Here is a 19,679-nt window from a genome sequence, read left to right on the forward strand (position 1 = left end):
CGAATCCCACTTCTGACAAAACTTTAAGTCCATTTTGTCTCTGAGTTCTTTTAGAATCTCAGCTAAAAATTGGCAGTGCATATAATATCTAAATAAGTAACAAACTTCAGTTTCAACTGCAAATGAATTTGCCCAATTCTGTCTTCAAGCTCGTATAATATTCTTCTAGCACTCGTGGTGCTTTATGTGTTTTTTGGGGGGGTGATTAAAAAGTCCCTTTTATTAATGAAATGGGTTACATTCAGTCTTGTGATATTTTTGGTTTCCAATAAGTAGATTGTTAATTTTATGTAACCTCATTTTCTAATGCTCCATTCAAGAGATGTTTCCACTATGAAATGCAGAGCAAGGGGAAAGAGCACAAGTGATAGAGCGAGTGAGTGAGAAGGGGTGTTGAGGAAGGAGAGAATGAAACAAAGACAGAGTGAGTGAACGGCAGGTAGGCCTAGAAGAGGAGACTAGAAGTGAAGGCGACATACTTTTCCCTGCTTTTGACCTTCCACCCATCCCAAACCAACCACAAACGTACCATCTATGCAACGTTGGTATCGCAGAAATTCCCGCCTCAGCCAGTGAGGGTGAGTCCCAGGCCAGGGGCTAGAGAGCAAAAGGCTGCATGTGCTCAGACGTTCCCTGCTAGGGACAGTTGATCTGAAACAAGGTCTGCTCTCTTGTATCCAGCAAGGATCTAGAAATCCTGCATGAATCTGCAAGGCACATTGACAGCATACATTTGCATAATATGCCCCACCTTCTGCCTTCCTACTTCCTGTGCAGTAGTTGTTTGTGTAGAGAGAGAGGTCGCAGGCAAGGTAATTTTGTGAGTAGGATACAGGACCCTAAATAGCTGGTGAGAGGTATGAGGTATTCTAAAAGCATAAAAATTGTACACCTGTGAAATGAAATGCTTTCACATGTGATCTTCTGTGTTTATTGTCCTGTGCATAAAGTTGCACCTTTTGTTTGAAGGTTTAAATTATTTCAGGCTTGCATGGAGGCAGAAATTTCTGAGTGACTTTTATACATTTCTTAAGACTCTGCACTGTCAGGATGGCCGAGTGGTCTAAGGCGCTGTGTTTAGGCTGCAGTTTCTTCTGGAGGCGTGGGTTCAAATCCCACTTCTGACATGACTTTTGGAGATATAATCTCCTTTTTCAGGTTAACATCTGATGGAAGTTGCATCTGTTGGTCTTCACCTGGGATGTGATTCCGTCCTCATCTAGTCAAGAGAGCTGGGGTTTCTCATATATTTCGATTGTATAAAGTCTTGCTGACAAAGTGCAGTCCTTACTATGTGAGCATAGGACCCATGTAAGAGCTCATCTGGAAGAGTCATGCTCTTGTATGCCCTGGCCAGACAGGCCATGCAAATATGGAAGAATGCCTAGCATCTGGTAGACAGTTGGACTCCAGCACACTTACGGCAATTTCCTCAGGGCTGTGATCAGGGGCTGCTTAGATTTGCGTATTCCACCCTATGTTGTGACATTGAAATTCCTTGTTGAATTTGCTTTAGCTAGGCAAGAGGTGGCTGTTGACTCAATTTCAAAGCAGCTTTGGGCCGTTCAAGTGGCTGGTGAATAGCACTTTCTCTTTGTACGCCTTAAAGGTCTAAAGAGTTCTTCATAGGTACTGCTCTCTATGGATTGTTCAAAGATCTGTTGGAAGTACTTATAATAGGATAAATAAATTGAGGGCATGCCTTTTCGGTACCCCACTTGCATGGCTGTCTGGCCTGTGGAAGGTTCCACAAATGCAAGACAGGATGGCCGAGTTGTCTAAGGCGCTGCGTTTAGGTTATAGTCTCTTCTGGAGGTGTGGGTTCAAAACTCACTTCTGACAATTGTGTGTTTACTCTACTTTTTTCTTGAGAGAGAAAAAATCAGATAATTTCCCTCACATGGGCTTATATGGTTGTCTACTTGGAAAAGTGCAGTGAGTTTTTTTCTTGCTCTAGCCACTCATGGCCTAAGATGTGTGCTTTTTTGGTTCACAATATCTTTCCCTCTCTGTTGATGATCAAGCAACATGTGCTCAGGATGCCCGAGTGGTCTAAGGCGCTGCGTTAAGACCGCAGTCTCTCCTGGAGGCGTGGGTTCGAATCCCACTTCTGACAAACCTTTAAGTCCATTTTGTCTTTGAGTTCTTTTAGAATCTCAGCTAAAAATTGGCAGTGCTTATAATATCTGAATAAATAACAAACTTCAGTTTCAACTGCAAATTAATTTGCCCAATTCTGTCTTCAAGCTCGTATAATATTCTTCTAGCCCTCGTGGTGTTGTATGTGTTTTTTGGGGAGTGCTTAAAAAGTCCCTTTTATTAATGAGATGGGTTACATTCAGTCTTGTGATATTTTTGGTTTCCAATAAGTAGATTGTTAATTTTATGTAACCTCATTTTCTAATGCTCCATTCAAGAGATGTTTCCACTATGAAATGCAGAGCAACGGGAAAGAGCAAGTGAGTTAGAAGGGGTGTTGAGGAAGGAGAGAATGAAACAAAGACAGAGTGAGTGAACGGCAGGTAGGCCTAGAAGAGGAGACTAGAAGTGAAGGCGACATACTTTTCCCTGCTTTTGACCTTCCACCCATCCCAAACCGACCACAAACGTACCATCTATGCAACGTTGGTATGCAGAAATTCACGCCTCAGCCAGTGAGGGTGAGTCCTAGGCCAGGGGCTAGAGAGCAAAAGACTGCATGTGCTCAGACGTTCCCTGCTAGGGACAGTTGATCTGAAACAAGGTCTGCTCTCTTGTATCCAGCAAGGATCTAGAAATCCTGCATGAATCTGCAAGGCACATTAACAGCATACATTTGCATAATATGCCCCACCTTCTGCCTTCCTACTTCCTGTGCAGTAGTTGTTTATGTAGAGAGAGAGGTCGCAGGCAAGGTAATTTTGTGAGTAGGATACAGGACCCTAAATAGCTGGTGAGAGGTATGAGGTATTCTAAAAGCATAAAAATTGTACACCTGTGAAATGAAATGCTTTCACATGTGATCTTCTGTGTTTATTGTCCTGTGCATAAAGTTGCACCTTGTGTTTGAAGGTTTAAATTATTTCAGGCTTGCATGGAGGCAGAAATTTCTGAGTGACTTTTATACATTTCTTAAGACTCTGCACTGTCAGGATGGCCGAGTGGTCTAAGGTGCTGTGTTTAGGCTGCAGTCTCCTCTGGAGGCGTGGGTTCAAATCCCACTTCTGACATGACTTTTGGAGATATAATCTCCTTTTTCAGGTTAACATCTGATGGAAGTTGCATCTGTTGGTCTTCACCTGGGATGTGATTCCGTCCTCATCTAGTCAAGAGAGCTGGGGTTTCTCATATATTTCGGTTGTATAAAGTCTTGCTGACAAAGTGCAGTCCTTACTATGTGAGCATAGGACCCATGTAAGAGCTCATCTGGAAGAGTCATGCTCTTGTATGCCCTGGCCAGACAGGCCATGCAAATATGGAAGAATGCCTAGCATCTGGTAGACAGTTGGACTCCAGCACACTTACGGCAATTTCCTCAGGGCTGTGATCAGGGGCTGCTTAGATTTGCGTATTCCACCCTATGTTGTGACATTGAAATTCCTTGTTGAATTTGCTTTAGCTAGCCAAGAGGTGGCTGTTGACTCAATTTCAAAGCAGCTTTGGGCCGTTCAAGTGGCTGGTGAATAGCACTTTCTCTTTGTACGCCTTAAAGGTCTAAAGAGTTCTTCATAGGTACTGCTCTCTATGGATTGTTCAAAGATCTGTTGGAAGTACTTATAATAGGATAAATAAATTGAGGGCATGCCTTTTCGGTACCCCACTTGCATGGCTGTCTGGCCTGTGGAAGGTTCCACACATGCAAGTCAGGATGGCTGAGTGGTCTAAGGCGCTGCATTCAGGTTGTAGTCTCTTCTTGAGGCGTGGGTTCAAATCCCACTTCTGACAATTGTGTGTTTACTCTACTTTTTTCTTGAGACAGAAAAAATCAGATCATTTCCCTCACATGGGCTTATATGGTTGTCTACTTGGAAAAGTGCAGTGAGTTTTTTTCTTGCTCTAGCCACTCATGGCCTAAGATGTGTGCTTTTTTTGGTTCACAATATCTTTTCCTCTCTGTTGATGATAAAGCAACATGTGTTCAGGATGGCCGAGTGGTCTAAGGCGCTGCGTTAAGGCCGCAGTCTCTCCTGGAGGTGTGGGTTCGAATCCCACTTCTGACAAAACTTTAAGTCCATTTTGTCTCTGAGTTCTTTTAGAATCTCAGCTAAAAATTGGCAGTGCATATAATATCTGAATAAGTAACAAACTTCAGTTTCAACTGCAAATGAATCTGCCCAATTCTGTCTTCAAGCTCGTATAATATTCTTCTAGCACTCGTGGTGTTTTATGTGTTTTTTGGGGGGTGCTTAAAAAGTCCCTTTTATTAATGAAATGGGTTACATTCAGTCTTGTGATATTTTTGGTTTCCAATAAGTAGATTGTTAATTTTATGTAACCTCATTTTCTAATGCTCCATTCAAGGGATGTTTCCACTATGAAATGCAGAGCAAGGGGAAAGAGCACAAGTGATAGAGCGAGTGAGTGAGAAGGGGTGTTGAGGAAGGAGAGAATGAAACAAAGACAGAGTGAGTGAACGGCAGGTAGGCCTAGAAGAGGAGACTAGAAGTGACGGCGACATACTTTTCCCTGCTTTTGACCTCCCACCCATCCCAAACCGACCACAAACGTACCATCTATGCAACGTTGGTATGCAGAAATTCACGCCTCAGCCAGTGAGGGTGAGTCCCAGGCCAGGGGCTAGAGAGCAAAAGACTGCATGTGCTCAGACGTTCCCTGCTAGGGACAGTTGATCTGAAACAAGGTCTGCTCTCTTGTATCCAGCAAGGATCTAGAAATCCTGCATGAATCTGCAAGGCACAATGACAGCATACATTTGCATAATATGCCCCACCTTCTGCCTTCCTACTTCCTGTGCAGTAGTTGTTTGTGTAGAGAGAGAGGTCGCAGGCAAGGTAATTTTGTGAGTAGGATACAGGACCCTAAATAGCTGGTGAGAGGTATGAGGTATTCTAAAAGCATAAAAATTGTACACCTGTGAAATGAAATGCTTTCACATGTGATCTTCTGTGTTTATTGTCCTGTGCATAAAGTTGCACCTTGTGTTTGAAGGTTTAAATTATTTCAGGCTTGCATGGAGGCAGAAATTTCTGAGTGACTTTTATACATTTCTTAAGACTCTGCACTGTCAGGATGGCCGAGTGGTCTAAGGATCTGTGTTTAGGCCGCAGTCTCCTCTGGAGGCGTGGGTTCGAATCCCACTTCTGACATGACTTTTGGAGATATAATCTCCTTTTTCAGGTTAACATCTGATGGAAGTTGCATCTGTTGGTCTTCACCTGGGATGTGATTCCGTCCTCATCTAGTCAAGAGAGCTGGAGTTTCTCATATATTTCGGTTGTATAAAGTCTTGCTGACAAAGTGCAGTCCCTACTATATGAGCATAGGACCCATGTAAGAGCTCATCTGGAAGAGTCATGCTCTTGTATGCCCTGGCCAGACAGGCCATGCAAATATGGAAGAATGCCTAGCATCTGGTAGACAGTTGGACTCCAGCTCACTTACGGCAATTTCCTCAGGGCTGTGATCAGGGGCTGCTTAGATTTGCGTATTCCACCCTATGTTGTGACATTGAAATTCCTTGTTGAATTTGCTTTAGCTAGCCAAGAGGTGGCTGTTGACTCAATTTCAAAGCAGCTTTGGGCCGTTCAAGTGGCTGGTTAATAGCACTTTCTCTTTGTACGCCTTAAAGGTCTAAAGAGTTCTTCATAGGTACTGCTCTCTATGGATTGTTCAAAGATCTGTTGGAAGTACTTATAATAGGATAAATAAATTGAGGGCATGCCTTTTCGGTACCCCACTTGCATGGCTGTCTGGCCTGTGGAAGGTTCCACAAATGCAAGTCAGGATGGCCGAGTGGTCTAAGGCGCTGCGTTCAGGACGCAGTCTCTTCTCGAGGCGTGGGTTCAAATCCCACTTCTGACAATTGTGTGTTTCCTCTACTTTTTTCTTGAGAGAGAAAAAATCAGATCATTTCCCTCACATGGGCTTATATGGTTGTCTACTTGGAAAAGTGCAGTGAGTTTTTTTCTTGCTCTAGCCACTCATGACCTAAGATGTGTGCTTTTTTTGGTTCACAATATCTTTCCCTCTCTGTAGATGATCAAGCAACATGTGGTCAGGATGGCCGAGTGGTCTAAGGTGCTGTGTTAAGGCCACAGTCTCTCCTGGAGACGTGGGTTCGAATCCCACTTCTGACAAAACTTTAAGTCCATTTTGTCTCTGAGTTCTTTTAGAATCTCAGCTAAAAATTGGCAGTGCATATAATATCTAAATAAGTAACAAACTTCAGTTTCAACTGCAAATGAATTTGCCCAATTCTGTCTTCAAGCTCGTATAATATTCTTCTAGCACTCGTGGTGCTTTATGTGTTTTTTGGGGGGGTGATTAAAAAGTCCCTTTTATTAATGAAATGGGTTACATTCAGTCTTGTGATATTTTTGGTTTCCAATAAGTAGATTGTTAATTTTATGTAACCTCATTTTCTAATGCTCCATTCAAGAGATGTTTCCACTATGAAATGCAGAGCAAGGGGAAAGAGCACAAGTGATAGAGCGAGTGAGTGAGAAGGGGTGTTGAGGAAGGAGAGAATGAAACAAAGACAGAGTGAGTGAACGGCAGGTAGGCCTAGAAGAGGAGACTAGAAGTGAAGGCGACATACTTTTCCCTGCTTTTGACCTTCCACCCATCCCAAACCAACCACAAACGTACCATCTATGCAACGTTGGTATCGCAGAAATTCACGCCTCAGCCAGTGAGGGTGAGTCCCAGGCCAGGGGCTAGAGAGCAAAAGACTGCATGTGCTCAGACGTTCCCTGCTAGGGACAGTTGATCTGAAACAAGGTCTGCTCTCTTGTATCCAGCAAGGATCTAGAAATCCTGCATGAATCTGCAAGGCACATTGACAGCATACATTTGCATAATATGCCCCACCTTCTGCCTTCCTACTTCCTGTGCAGTAGTTGTTTGTGTAGAGAGAGAGGTCGCAGGCAAGGTAATTTTGTGAGTAGGATACAGGACCCTAAATAGCTGGTGAGAGGTATGAGGTATTCTAAAAGCATAAAAATTGTACACCTGTGAAATGAAATGCTTTCACATGTGATCTTCTGTGTTTATTGTCCTGTGCATAAAGTTGCACCTTGTGTTTGAAGGTTTAAATTATTTCAGGCTTGCATGGAGGCAGAAATTTCTGAGTGACTTTTATACATTTCTTAAGACTCTGCACTGTCAGGATGGCCGAGTGGTCTAAGGCGCTGTGTTTAGGCTGCAGTTTCTTCTGGAGGCGTGGGTTCAAATCCCACTTCTGACATGACTTTTGGAGATATAATCTCCTTTTTCAGGTTAACATCTGATGGAAGTTGCATCTGTTGGTCTTCACCTGGGATGTGATTCCGTCCTCATCTAGTCAAGAGAGCTGGGGTTTCTCATATATTTCGGTTGTATAAAGTCTTGCTGACAAAGTGCAGTCCTTACTATGTGAGCATAGGACCCATGTAAGAGCTCATCTGGAAGAGTCATGCTCTTGTATGCCCTGGCCAGACAGGCCATGCAAATATGGAAGAATGCCTAGCATCTGGTAGACAGTTGGACTCCAGCACACTTACGGCAATTTCCTCAGGGCTGTGATCAGGGGCTGCTTAGATTTGCGTATTCCACCCTATGTTGTGACATTGAAATTCCTTGTTGAATTTGCTTTAGCTAGCCAAGAGGTGGCTGTTGACTCAATTTCAAAGCAGCTTTGGGCCGTTCAAGTGGCTGGTGAATAGCACTTTCTCTTTGTACGCCTTAAAGGTCTAAAGAGTTCTTCATAGGTACTGCTCTCTATGGATTGTTCAAAGATCTGTTGGAAGTACTTATAATAGGATAAATAAATTGAGGGCATGCCTTTTCGGTACCCCACTTGCATGGCTGTCTGGCCTGTGGAAGGTTCCACAAATGCAAGACAGGATGGCCGAGTTGTCTAAGGCGCTGCGTTCAGGTTATAGTCTCTTCTGGAGGTGTGGGTTCAAATCTCACTTCTGACAATTGTGTGTTTACTCTACTTTTTTCTTGAGAGAGAAAAAATCAGATAATTTCCCTCACATGGGCTTATATGGTTGTCTACTTGGAAAAGTGCAGTGAGTTTTTTTCTTGCTCTAGCCACTCATGGCCTAAGATGTGTGCTTTTTTTGGTTCACAATATCTTTCCCTCTCTGTTGATGATCAAGCAACATGTGCTCAGGATGCCCGAGTGGTCTAAGGCGCTGCGTTAAGACCGCAGTCTCTCCTGGAGGCGTGGGTTCGAATCCCACTTCTGACAAACCTTTAAGTCCATTTTGTCTCTGAGTTCTTTTAGAATCTCAGCTAAAAATTGGCAGTGCTTATAATATCTGAATAAATAACAAACTTCAGTTTCAACTGCAAATTAATTTGCCCAATTCTGTCTTCAAGCTCGTATAATATTCTTCTAGCCCTCGTGGTGTTGTATGTGTTTTTTGGGGAGTGCTTAAAAAGTCCCTTTTATTAATGAGATGGGTTACATTCAGTCTTGTGATATTTTTGGTTTCCAATAAGTAGATTGTTAATTTTATGTAACCTCATTTTCTAATGCTCCATTCAAGAGATGTTTCCACTATGAAATGCAGAGCAACGGGAAAGAGCAAGTGAGTTAGAAGGGGTGTTGAGGAAGGAGAGAATGAAACAAAGACAGAGTGAGTGAACGGCAGGTAGGCCTAGAAGAGGAGACTAGAAGTGAAAACGACATACTTTTCCCTGCTTTTGACCTTCCACCCATCCCAAACCGACCACAAACGTACCATCTATGCAACGTTGGTATGCAGAAATTCACGCCTCAGCCAGTGAGGGTGAGTCCTAGGCCAGGGGCTAGAGAGCAAAAGACTGCATGTGCTCAGACGTTCCCTGCTAGGGACAGTTGATCTGAAACAAGGTCTGCTCTCTTGTATCCAGCAAGGATCTAGAAATCCTGCATGAATCTGCAAGGCACATTGACAGCATACATTTGCATAATATGCCCCACCTTCTGCCTTCCTACTTCCTGTGCAGTAGTTGTTTATGTAGAGAGAGAGGTCGCAGGCAAGGTAATTTTGTGAGTAGGATACAGGACCCTAAATAGCTGGTGAGAGGTATGAGGTATTCTAAAAGCATAAAAATTGTACACCTGTGAAATGAAATGCTTTCACATGTGATCTTCTGTGTTTATTGTCCTGTGCATAAAGTTGCACCTTGTGTTTGAAGGTTTAAATTATTTCAGGCTTGCATGGAGGCAGAAATTTCTGAGTGACTTTTATACATTTCTTAAGACTCTGCACTGTCAGGATGGCCGAGTGGTCTAAGGAGCTGTGTTTAGGCCGCAGTCTCCTCTGGAGGCGTGGGTTCAAATCCCACTTCTGACATGACTTTTGGAGATATAATCTCCTTTTTCAGGTTAACATCTGATGGAAGTTGCATCTGTTGGTCTTCACCTGGGATGTGATTCCGTCCTCCTCTAGTCAAGAGAGCTGGGGTTTCTCATATATTTCGGTTGTATAAAGTCTTGCTGACAAAGTGCAGTCCTTACTATGTGAGCATAGGACCCATGTAAGAGCTCATCTGGAAGAGTCATGCTCTTGTATGCCCTGGCCAGACAGGCCATGCAAATATGGAAGAATGCCTAGCATCTGGTAGACAGTTGGACTCCAGCACACTTACGGCAATTTCCTCAGGGCTGTGATCAGGGGCTGCTTAGATTTGCGTATTCCACCCTATGTTGTGACATTGAAATTCCTTGGTGAATTTGCTTTAGCTAGCCAAGAGGTGGCTGTTGACTCAATTTCAAAGCAGCTTTGGGCCGTTCAAGTGGCTGGTGAATAGCACTTTCTCTTTGTACGCCTTAAAGGTCTAAAGAGTTCTTCATAGGTACTGCTCTCTATGGATTGTTCAAAGATCTGTTGGAAGTACTTATAATAGGATAAATAAATTGAGGGCATGCCTTTTCGGTACCCCACTTGCATGGCTGTCTGGCCTGTGGAAGGTTCCACACATGCAAGTCAGGATGGCCGAGTGGTCTAAGGCGCTGCATTCAGGTTGTAGTCTCTTCTTGAGGCGTGGGTTCAAATCCCACTTCTGACAATTGTGTGTTTACTCTACTTTTTTCTTGAGACAGAAAAAATCAGATCATTTCCCTCACATGGGCTTATATGGTTGTCTACTTGGAAAAGTGCAGTGAGTTTTTTTCTTGCTCTAGCCACTCATGGCCTAAGGTGTGTGCTTTTTTTGGTTCACAATATCTTTTCCTCTCTGTTGATGATAAAGCAACATGTGTTCAGGATGGCCGAGTGGTCTAAGGCGCTGCGTTAAGGCCGCAGTCTCACCTGGAGGCGTGGGTTCGAATCCCACTTCTGACAAAACTTTAAGTCCATTTTGTCTCTGAGTTCTTTTAGAATCTCAGCTAAAAATTGGCAGTGCATATAATATCTGAATAAGTAACAAACTTCAGTTTCAACTGCAAATGAATCTGCCCAATTCTGTCTTCAAGCTCGTATAATATTCTTCTAGCACTCGTGGTGTTTTATGTGTTTTTTGGGGGGTGCTTAAAAAGTCCCTTTTATTAATGAAATGGGTTACATTCAGTCTTGTGATATTTTTGGTTTCCAATAAGTAGATTGTTAATTTTATGTAACCTCATTTTCTAATGCTCCATTCAAGGGATGTTTCCACTATGAAATGCAGAGCAAGGGGAAAGAGCACAAGTGATAGAGCGAGTGAGTGAGAAGGGGTGTTGAGGAAGGAGAGAATGAAACAAAGACAGAGTGAGTGAACGGCAGGTGGGCCTAGAAGAGGAGACTAGAAGTGACGGCGACATACTTTTCCCTGCTTTTGACCTCCCACCCATCCCAAACCGACCACAAACGTACCATCTATGCAACGTTGGTATGCAGAAATTCACGCCTCAGCCAGTGAGGGTGAGTCCCAGGCCAGGGGCTAGAGAGCAAAAGACTGCATGTGCTCAGACGTTCCCTGCTAGGGACAGTTGATCTGAAACAAGGTCTGCTCTCTTGTATCCAGCAAGGATCTAGAAATCCTGCATGAATCTGCAAGGCACAATGACAGCATACATTTGCATAATATGCCCCACCTTCTGCCTTCCTACTTCCTGTGCAGTAGTTGTTTGTGTAGAGAGAGAGGTCGCAGGCAAGGTAATTTTGTGAGTAGGATACAGGACCCTAAATAGCTGGTGAGAGGTATGAGGTATTCTAAAAGCATAAAAATTGTACACCTGTGAAATGAAATGCTTTCACATGTGATCTTCTGTGTTTATTGTCCTGTGCATAAAGTTGCACCTTGTGTTTGAAGGTTTAAATTATTTCAGGCTTGCATGGAGGCAGAAATTTCTGAGTGACTTTTATACGTTTCTTAAGACTCTGCACTGTCAGGATGGCCGAGTGGTCTAAGGATCTGTGTTTAGGCCGCAGTCTCCTCTGGAGGCGTGGGTTCGAATCCCACTTCTGACATGACTTTTGGAGATATAATCTCCTTTTTCAGGTTAACATCTGATGGAAGTTGCATCTGTTGGTCTTCACCTGGGATGTGATTCCGTCCTCATCTAGTCAAGAGAGCTGGAGTTTCTCATATATTTCGGTTGTATAAAGTCTTGCTGACAAAGTGCAGTCCCTACTATATGAGCATAGGACCCATGTAAGAGCTCATCTGGAAGAGTCATGCTCTTGTATGCCCTGGCCAGACAGGCCATGCAAATATGGAAGAATGCCTAGCATCTGGTAGACAGTTGGACTCCAGCTCACTTACGGCAATTTCCTCAGGGCTGTGATCAGGGGCTGCTTAGATTTGCGTATTCCACCCTATGTTGTGACATTGAAATTCCTTGTTGAATTTGCTTTAGCTAGCCAAGAGGTGGCTGTTGACTCAATTTCAAAGCAGCTTTGGGCCGTTCAAGTGGCTGGTTAATAGCACTTTCTCTTTGTACGCCTTAAAGGTCTAAAGAGTTCTTCATAGGTACTGCTCTCTATGGATTGTTCAAAGATCTGTTGGAAGTACTTATAATAGGATAAATAAATTGAGGGCATGCCTTTTCGGTACCCCACTTGCATGGCTGTCTGGCCTGTGGAAGGTTCCACAAATGCAAGTCAGGATGGCCGAGTGGTCTAAGGCGCTGCGTTCAGGTCGCAGTCTCTTCTCGAGGCGTGGGTTCAAATCCCACTTCTGACAATTGTGTGTTTACTCTACTTTTTTCTTGAGAGAGAAAAAATCAGATCATTTCCCTCACATGGGCTTATATGGTTGTCTACTTGGAAAAGTGCAGTGAGTTTTTTTCTTGCTCTAGCCACTCATGACCTAAGATGTGTGCTTTTTTTGGTTCACAATATCTTTCCCTCTCTGTAGATGATCAAGCAACATGTGGTCAGGATGGCCGAGTGGTCTAAGGCGCTGTGTTAAGACCGCAGTCTCTCCTGGAGACGTGGGTTCGAATTCCACTTCTGACAAAACGTTAAGTCCATTTTGTCTCTGAGTTCTTTTAGAATCTCAGCTAAAAATTGGCAGTGCATATAATATCTGAATAAGTAACAAACTTCAGTTTCAACTGCAAATGAATTTGCCCAATTCTGTCTTCAAGCTCGTATAATATTCTTCTAGCACTCGTGGTGCTTTATGTGTTTTTTGGGGGGTGATTAAAAAGTCCCTTTTATTAATGAAATGGGTTACATTCAGTCTTGTGATATTTTTGGTTTCCAATAAGTAGATTGTTAATTTTATGTAACCTCATTTTCTAATGCTCCATTCAAGAGATGTTTCCACTATGAAATGCAGAGCAAGGGGAAAGAGCACAAGTGATAGAGCGAGTGAGTGAGAAGGGGTGTTGAGGAAGGAGAGAATGAAACAAAGACAGAGTGAGTGAACGGCAGGTAGGCCTAGAAGAGGAGACTAGAAGTGAAGGCGACATACTTTTCCCTGCTTTTGACCTCCCACCCATCCCAAACCGACCACAAACGTACCATCTATGCAACGTTGGTATGCAGAAATTCACGCCTCAGCCAGTGAGGGTGAGTCCCAGGCCAGGGGCTAGAGAGCAAAAGACTGCATGTGCTCAGACGTTCCCTGCTAGGGACAGTTGATCTGAAACAAGGTCTGCTCTCTTGTATCCAGCAAGGATCTAGAAATCCTGCATGAATCTGCAAGGCACAATGACAGCATACATTTGCATAATATGCCCCACCTTCTGCCTTCCTACTTCCTGTGCAGTAGTTGTTTGTGTAGAGAGAGAGGTCGCAGGCAAGGTAATTTTGTGAGTAGGATACAGGACCCTAAATAGCTGGTGAGAGGTATGAGGTATTCTAAAAGCATAAAAATTGTACACCTGTGAAATGAAATGCTTTCACATGTGATCTTCTGTGTTTATTGTCCTGTGCATAAAGTTGCACCTTGTGTTTGAAGGTTTAAATTATTTCAGGCTGCATGGAGGCAGAAATTTCTGAGTGACTTTTATACATTTCTTAAGACTCTGCACTGTCTGGATGGCCAAGTGGTCTAAGGTGCTGTGTTTAGGCCGCAGTCTCCTCTGGAGGCGTGGGTTCGAATCCCACTTCTGACATGACTTTTGGAGATATAATCTCCTTTTTCAGGTTAACATCTGATGGAAGTTGCATCTGTTGGTCTTCACCTGGGATGTGATTCCGTCCTCATCTAGTCAAGAGAGCTGGGGTTTCTCATATATTTCGGTTGTATAAAGTCTTGCTGACAAAGTGCAGTCCTTACTATATGAGCATAGGACCCATGTAAGAGCTCATCTGGAAGAGTCATGCTCTTGTATGCCCTGGCCAGACATGCCATGCAAATATGGAAGAATGCCTAGCATCTGGTAGACAGTTGGACTCCAGCACACTTACGGCAATTTCCTCAGGGCTGTGATCAGGGGCTGCTTAGATTTGCGTATTCCACCCTATGTTGTGACATTGAAATTCCTTGTTGAATTTGCTTTAGCTAGCCAAGAGGTGGCTGTTGACTCAATTTCAAAGCAGCTTTGGGCCGTTCAAGTGGCTGGTTAATAGCACTTTCTCTTTGTACGCCTTAAAGGTCTAAAGAGTTCTTCATAGGTACTGCTCTCTATGGATTGTTCAAAGATCTGTTGGAAGTACTTATAATAGGATAAATAAATTGAGGGCATGCCTTTTCGGTACCCCACTTGCATGGCTGTCTGGCCTGTGGAAGGTTCCACAAACGCAAGTCAGGATGGCCGAGTGGTCTAAGGCGCTGCATTCAGGTCGCAGTCTCTGCTGGAGGCGTGGGTTCAAATCCCACTTCTGACATTTGTGTGTTAACTCTACTTTTTTCTTGAGAGAGAAAAAATCAGATCATTTCCCTCACATGGGCTTATATGGTTGTCTACTTGGAAAAGTGCAGTGAGTTTTTTTCTTGCTCTAGCCACTCATGACCTAAGATGTGTGCTTTTTTTGGTTCACAATATCTTTCCCTCTCTGTAGATGATCAAGCAACATGTGGTCAGGATGGCCGAGTGGTCTAAGGCGCTGTGTTAAGGCTGCAGTCTCTCCTGGAGGCGTGGGTTCGAATCCCACTTCTGACAAAACTTTAAGTCCATTTTGTCTCTGAGTTCTTTTAGAATCTCAGCTAAAAATTGGCAGTGCATATAATATCTGAATAAGTAACAAACTTCAGTTTCAACTGCAAATGAATTTGCCCAATTCTGTCTTCAAGCTCGTATAATATTCTTCTAGCACTCGTGGTGTTTTATGTGTTTTTTGGGGGATGCTTAAAAAGTCCCTTTTATTAATGAAATGGGTTACCTTCAGTCTTGTGATATTTTTGGTTTCCAATAAGTAGATTGTTCATTTTATGTAACCTCATTTTCTAATGCTCCATTCAAGAGATGTTTCCACTATGAAATGCAGAGCAAGGGGAAAGAGCACAAGTGATAGAGCGAGTGAGTGAGAAGGGGTGTTGAGGAAGGAGAGAATGAAACAAAGACAGAGTGAGTGAACGGCAGGTAGGCCTAGAAGAGGAGACTAGAAGTGAAGGCGACATACTTTTCCCTGCTTTTGACCTTCCACCCATCCCAAACCGACCACAAACGTACCATCTATGCAACGTTGGTATCGCAGAAATTCACGCCTCAGCCAGTGAGGGTGAGTCCCAGGCCAGGGGCTAGAGAGCAAAAGACTGCATGTGCTCAGACGTTCCCTGCTAGGGACAGTTGATCTGAAACAAGGTCTGCTCTCTTGTATCCAGCAAGGATCTAGAAATCCTGCATGAATCTGCAAGGCACATTGACAGCATACATTTGCATAATATGCCCCACCTTCTGCCTTCCTACTTCCTGTGCAGTAGTTGTTTATGTAGAGAGAGAGGTCGCAGGCAAGGTAATTTTGTGAGTAGGATACAGGACCCTAAATAGCTGGTGAGAGGTATGAGGTATTCTAAAAGCATAAAAATTGTACACCTGTGAAATGAAATGCTTTCACATGTGATCTTCTGTGTTTATTGTCCTGTGCATAAAGTTGCACCTTGTGTTTGAAGGTTTAAATTATTTCAGGCTTGCATGGAGGCAGAAATTTCTTAGTGACTTTTATACATTTCTTAAGACTCTGCACTGTCAGGATGGCCGAGTGGTCTAAGGCGCTGTGTTTAGGCCGCAGTCTCCTCTGGAGGCGTGGGTTCAAATCCCACTTCTGACATGACTTTTGGAGATATAATCTCCTTTTTCAGGTTAACATCTGATGGAAGTTGCATCTGTTGGTCTTCACCTGGGATGTGATTCCGTCCTCATCTAGTCAAGAGAGCTGGGGTTTCTCATATATTTCGGTTGTATAAAGTCTTGCTGACAAAGTGCAGTCCTTACTATATGAGCATAGGACCCATGTCAGAGCTCATCTGGAAGAGTCATGCTCTTGTATGCCCTGGCCAGACAGGCCATGCAAATATGGAAGAATGCCTAGCATCTGGTAGACAGTTGGACTCCAGCACACTTATGGCAATTTCCTCAGGGCTGTGATCAGGGGCTGCTTAGATTTGCGTATTCCACCCTATGTTGTGACATTGAAATTCCTTGTTGAATTTGCTTTAGCTAGCCAAGAGGTGGCTGTTGACTCAATTTCAAAGCTGCTTTGGGCCGTTCAAGTGGCTGGTGAATAGCACTTTCTCTCTGTACGCCTTAAAGGTCTAAAGAGTTCTTCATAGGTACTGCTCTCTATGGATTGTTCAAAGATCTGTTGGAAGTACTTATAATAGGATAAATAAATTGAGGGCATGCCTTTTCGGTACCCCACTTGCATGGCTGTCTGGCCTGTGGAAGGTTCCACACATGCAAGTCAGGATGGCCGAGTGGTCTAAGGCGCTGCATTCAGGTTGTAGTCTCTTCTTGAGGCGTGGGTTCAAATCCCACTTCTGACAATTGTGTGTTTACTCAACTTTTTTCTTGAGACAGAAAAAATCAGATCATTTCCCTCACTTGGGCTTATATGGTTGTCTACTTGGAAAAGTGCAGTGAGTTTTTTTCTTGCTCTAGCCACTCATGGCCTAAGATGTGTGCTTTTTTTGGTTCACAATATCTTTTCCTCTCTGTTGATGATAAAACAACATGTGTTCAGGATGGCCGAGTGGTCTAAGGCGCTGCGTTAAGGCCGCAGTCTCTCCTGGAGGCGTGGGTTCGAATCCCACTTCTGACAAAACTTTAAGTCCATTTTGTCTCTGAGTTCTTTTAGAATCTCAGCTAAAAATTGGCAGTGCATATAATATCTGAATAAGTAACAAACTTCAGTTTCAACTGCAAATGAATCTGCCCAATTCTGTCTTCAAGCTCGTATAATATTCTTCTAGCACTCGTGGTGTTTTATGTGTTTTTTGGGGGGTGCTTAAAAAGTCCCTTTTATTAATGAAATGGGTTACATTCAGTCTTGTGATATTTTTGGTTTCCAATAAGTAGATTGTTAATTTTATGTAACCTCATTTTCTAATGCTCCATTCAAGGGATGTTTCCACTATGAAATGCAGAGCAAGGGGAAAGAGCACAAGTGATAGAGCGAGTGAGTGAGAAGGGGTGTTGAGGAAGGAGAGAATGAAACAAAGACAGAGTGAGTGAACGGCAGGTAGGCCTAGAAGAGGAGACTAGAAGTGACGGCGACATACTTTTCCCTGCTTTTGACCTCCCACCCATCCCAAACCGACCACAAACGTACCATCTATGCAACGTTGGTATCGCAGAAATTCCCGCCTCAGCCAGTGAGGGTGAGTCCCAGGCCAGGGGCTAGAGAGCAAAAGGCTGCATGTGCTCAGACGTTCCCTGCTAGGGACAGTTGATCTGAAACAAGGTCTGCTCTCTTGTATCCAGCAAGGATCTAGAAATCCTGCATGAATCTGCAAGGCACATTGACAGCATACATTTGCATAATATGCCCCACCTTCTGCCTTCCTACTTCCTGTGCAGTAGTTGTTTGTGTAGAGAGAGAGGTCGCAGGCAAGGTAATTTTGTGAGTAGGATACAGGACCCTAAATAGCTGGTGAGAGGTATGAGGTATTCTAAAAGCATAAAAATTGTACACCTGTGAAATGAAATGCTTTCACATGTGATCTTCTGTGTTTATTGTCCTGTGCATAAAGTTGCACCTTTTGTTTGAAGGTTTAAATTATTTCAGGCTTGCATGGAGGCAGAAATTTCTGAGTGACTTTTATACATTTCTTAAGACTCTGCACTGTCAGGATGGCCGAGTGGTCTAAGGCGCTGTGTTTAGGCTGCAGTTTCTTCTGGAGGCGTGGGTTCAAATCCCACTTCTGACATGACTTTTGGAGATATAATCTCCTTTTTCAGGTTAACATCTGATGGAAGTTGCATCTGTTGGTCTTCACCTGGGATGTGATTCCGTCCTCATCTAGTCAAGAGAGCTGGGGTTTCTCATATATTTCGATTGTATAAAGTCTTGCTGACAAAGTGCAGTCCTTACTATGTGAGCATAGGACCCATGTAAGAGCTCATCTGGAAGAGTCATGCTCTTGTATGCCCTGGCCAGACAGGCCATGCAAATATGGAAGAATGCCTAGCATCTGGTAGACAGTTGGACTCCAGCACACTTACGGCAATTTCCTCAGGGCTGTGATCAGGGGCTGCTTAGATTTGCGTATTCCACCCTATGTTGTGACATTGAAATTCCTTGTTGAATTTGCTTTAGCTAGGCAAGAGGTGGCTGTTGACTCAATTTCAAAGCAGCTTTGGGCCTTTCAAGTGGCTGGTGAATAGCACTTTCTCTTTGTACGCCTTAAAGGTCTAAAGAGTTCTTCATAGGTACTGCTCTCTATGGATTGTTCAAAGATCTGTTGGAAGTACTTATAATAGGATAAATAAATTGAGGGCATGCCTTTTCGGTACCCCACTTGCATGGCTGTCTGGCCTGTGGAAGGTTCCACAAATGCAAGACAGGATGGCCGAGTTGTCTAAGGCGCTGCGTTTAGGTTATAGTCTCTTCTGGAGGTGTGGGTTCAAAACTCACTTCTGACAATTGTGTGTTTACTCTACTTTTTTCTTGAGAGAGAAAAAATCAGATAATTTCCCTCACATGGGCTTATATGGTTGTCTACTTGGAAAAGTGCAGTGAGTTTTTTTCTTGCTCTAGCCACTCATGGCCTAAGATGTGTGCTTTTTTGGTTCACAATATCTTTCCCTCTCTGTTGATGATCAAGCAACATGTGCTCAGGATGCCCGAGTGGTCTAAGGCGCTGCGTTAAGACCGCAGTCTCTCCTGGAGGCGTGGGTTCGAATCCCACTTCTGACAAACCTTTAAGTCCATTTTGTCTTTGAGTTCTTTTAGAATCTCAGCTAAAAATTGGCAGTGCTTATAATATCTGAATAAATAACAAACTTCAGTTTCAACTGCAAATTAATTTGCCCAATTCTGTCTTCAAGCTCGTATAATATTCTTCTAGCCCTCGTGGTGTTGTATGTGTTTTTTGGGGAGTGCTTAAAAAGTCCCTTTTATTAATGAGATGGGTTACATTCAGTCTTGTGATATTTTTGGTTTCCAATAAGTAGATTGTTAATTTTATGTAACCTCATTTTCTAATGCTCCATTCAAGAGATGTTTCCACTATGAAATGCAGAGCAACGGGAAAGAGCAAGTGAGTTAGAAGGGGTGTTGAGGAAGGAGAGAATGAAACAAAGACAGAGTGAGTGAACGGCAGGTAGGCCTAGAAGAGGAGACTAGAAGTGAAGGCGACATACTTTTCCCTGCTTTTGACCTTCCACCCATCCCAAACCGACCACAAACGTACCATCTATGCAACGTTGGTATGCAGAAATTCACGCCTCAGCCAGTGAGGGTGAGTCCTAGGCCAGGGGCTAGAGAGCAAAAGACTGCATGTGCTCAGACGTTCCCTGCTAGGGACAGTTGATCTGAAACAAGGTCTGCTCTCTTGTATCCAGCAAGGATCTAGAAATCCTGCATGAATCTGCAAGGCACATTAACAGCATACATTTGCATAATATGCCCCACCTTCTGCCTTCCTACTTCCTGTGCAGTAGTTGTTTATATAGAGAGAGAGGTCGCAGGCAAGGTAATTTTGTGAGTAGGATACAGGACCCTAAATAG

General features: G+C 43.5%; 7 non-coding genes across 7 annotated transcripts; all 7 read left to right on the forward strand.

Annotated features, from left to right (window-relative positions):
* The first annotated feature begins 5,938 nt into the window (after nt 1-5,938).
* On the forward strand, nt 5,939-6,021 carry TRNAL-CAG (transfer RNA leucine (anticodon CAG)). The gene has a single exon. It is a non-coding gene; the product is annotated as a tRNA-Leu (tRNA).
* Nucleotides 6,022-10,120: 4,099 nt separating this feature from the next.
* TRNAL-CAG (transfer RNA leucine (anticodon CAG)) lies at nt 10,121-10,203 on the forward strand. Its single transcript has one exon. It is a non-coding gene; the product is annotated as a tRNA-Leu (tRNA).
* A 2,014-nt stretch (nt 10,204-12,217) lies between these two features.
* On the forward strand, nt 12,218-12,300 carry TRNAL-CAG (transfer RNA leucine (anticodon CAG)). The gene has a single exon. It is a non-coding gene; the product is annotated as a tRNA-Leu (tRNA).
* A 2,288-nt stretch (nt 12,301-14,588) lies between these two features.
* TRNAL-AAG (transfer RNA leucine (anticodon AAG)) lies at nt 14,589-14,671 on the forward strand. The gene has a single exon. It is a non-coding gene; the product is annotated as a tRNA-Leu (tRNA).
* Nucleotides 14,672-15,696: 1,025 nt separating this feature from the next.
* On the forward strand, nt 15,697-15,779 carry TRNAL-UAG (transfer RNA leucine (anticodon UAG)). The gene has a single exon. It is a non-coding gene; the product is annotated as a tRNA-Leu (tRNA).
* A 632-nt stretch (nt 15,780-16,411) lies between these two features.
* On the forward strand, nt 16,412-16,494 carry TRNAL-CAG (transfer RNA leucine (anticodon CAG)). The gene has a single exon. It is a non-coding gene; the product is annotated as a tRNA-Leu (tRNA).
* Nucleotides 16,495-16,685: 191 nt separating this feature from the next.
* Nucleotides 16,686-16,769, forward strand: TRNAL-AAG (transfer RNA leucine (anticodon AAG)). Its single transcript has one exon. It is a non-coding gene; the product is annotated as a tRNA-Leu (tRNA).
* Nucleotides 16,770-19,679: the final 2,910 nt, after the last annotated feature.

The sequence above is a fragment of the Lissotriton vulgaris genome, chromosome 8 (genome assembly GCF_964263255.1).
Source record: "Lissotriton vulgaris chromosome 8, aLisVul1.2, whole genome shotgun sequence".
NCBI classification, from domain to species: Eukaryota; Metazoa; Chordata; class Amphibia; order Caudata; family Salamandridae; genus Lissotriton; species Lissotriton vulgaris.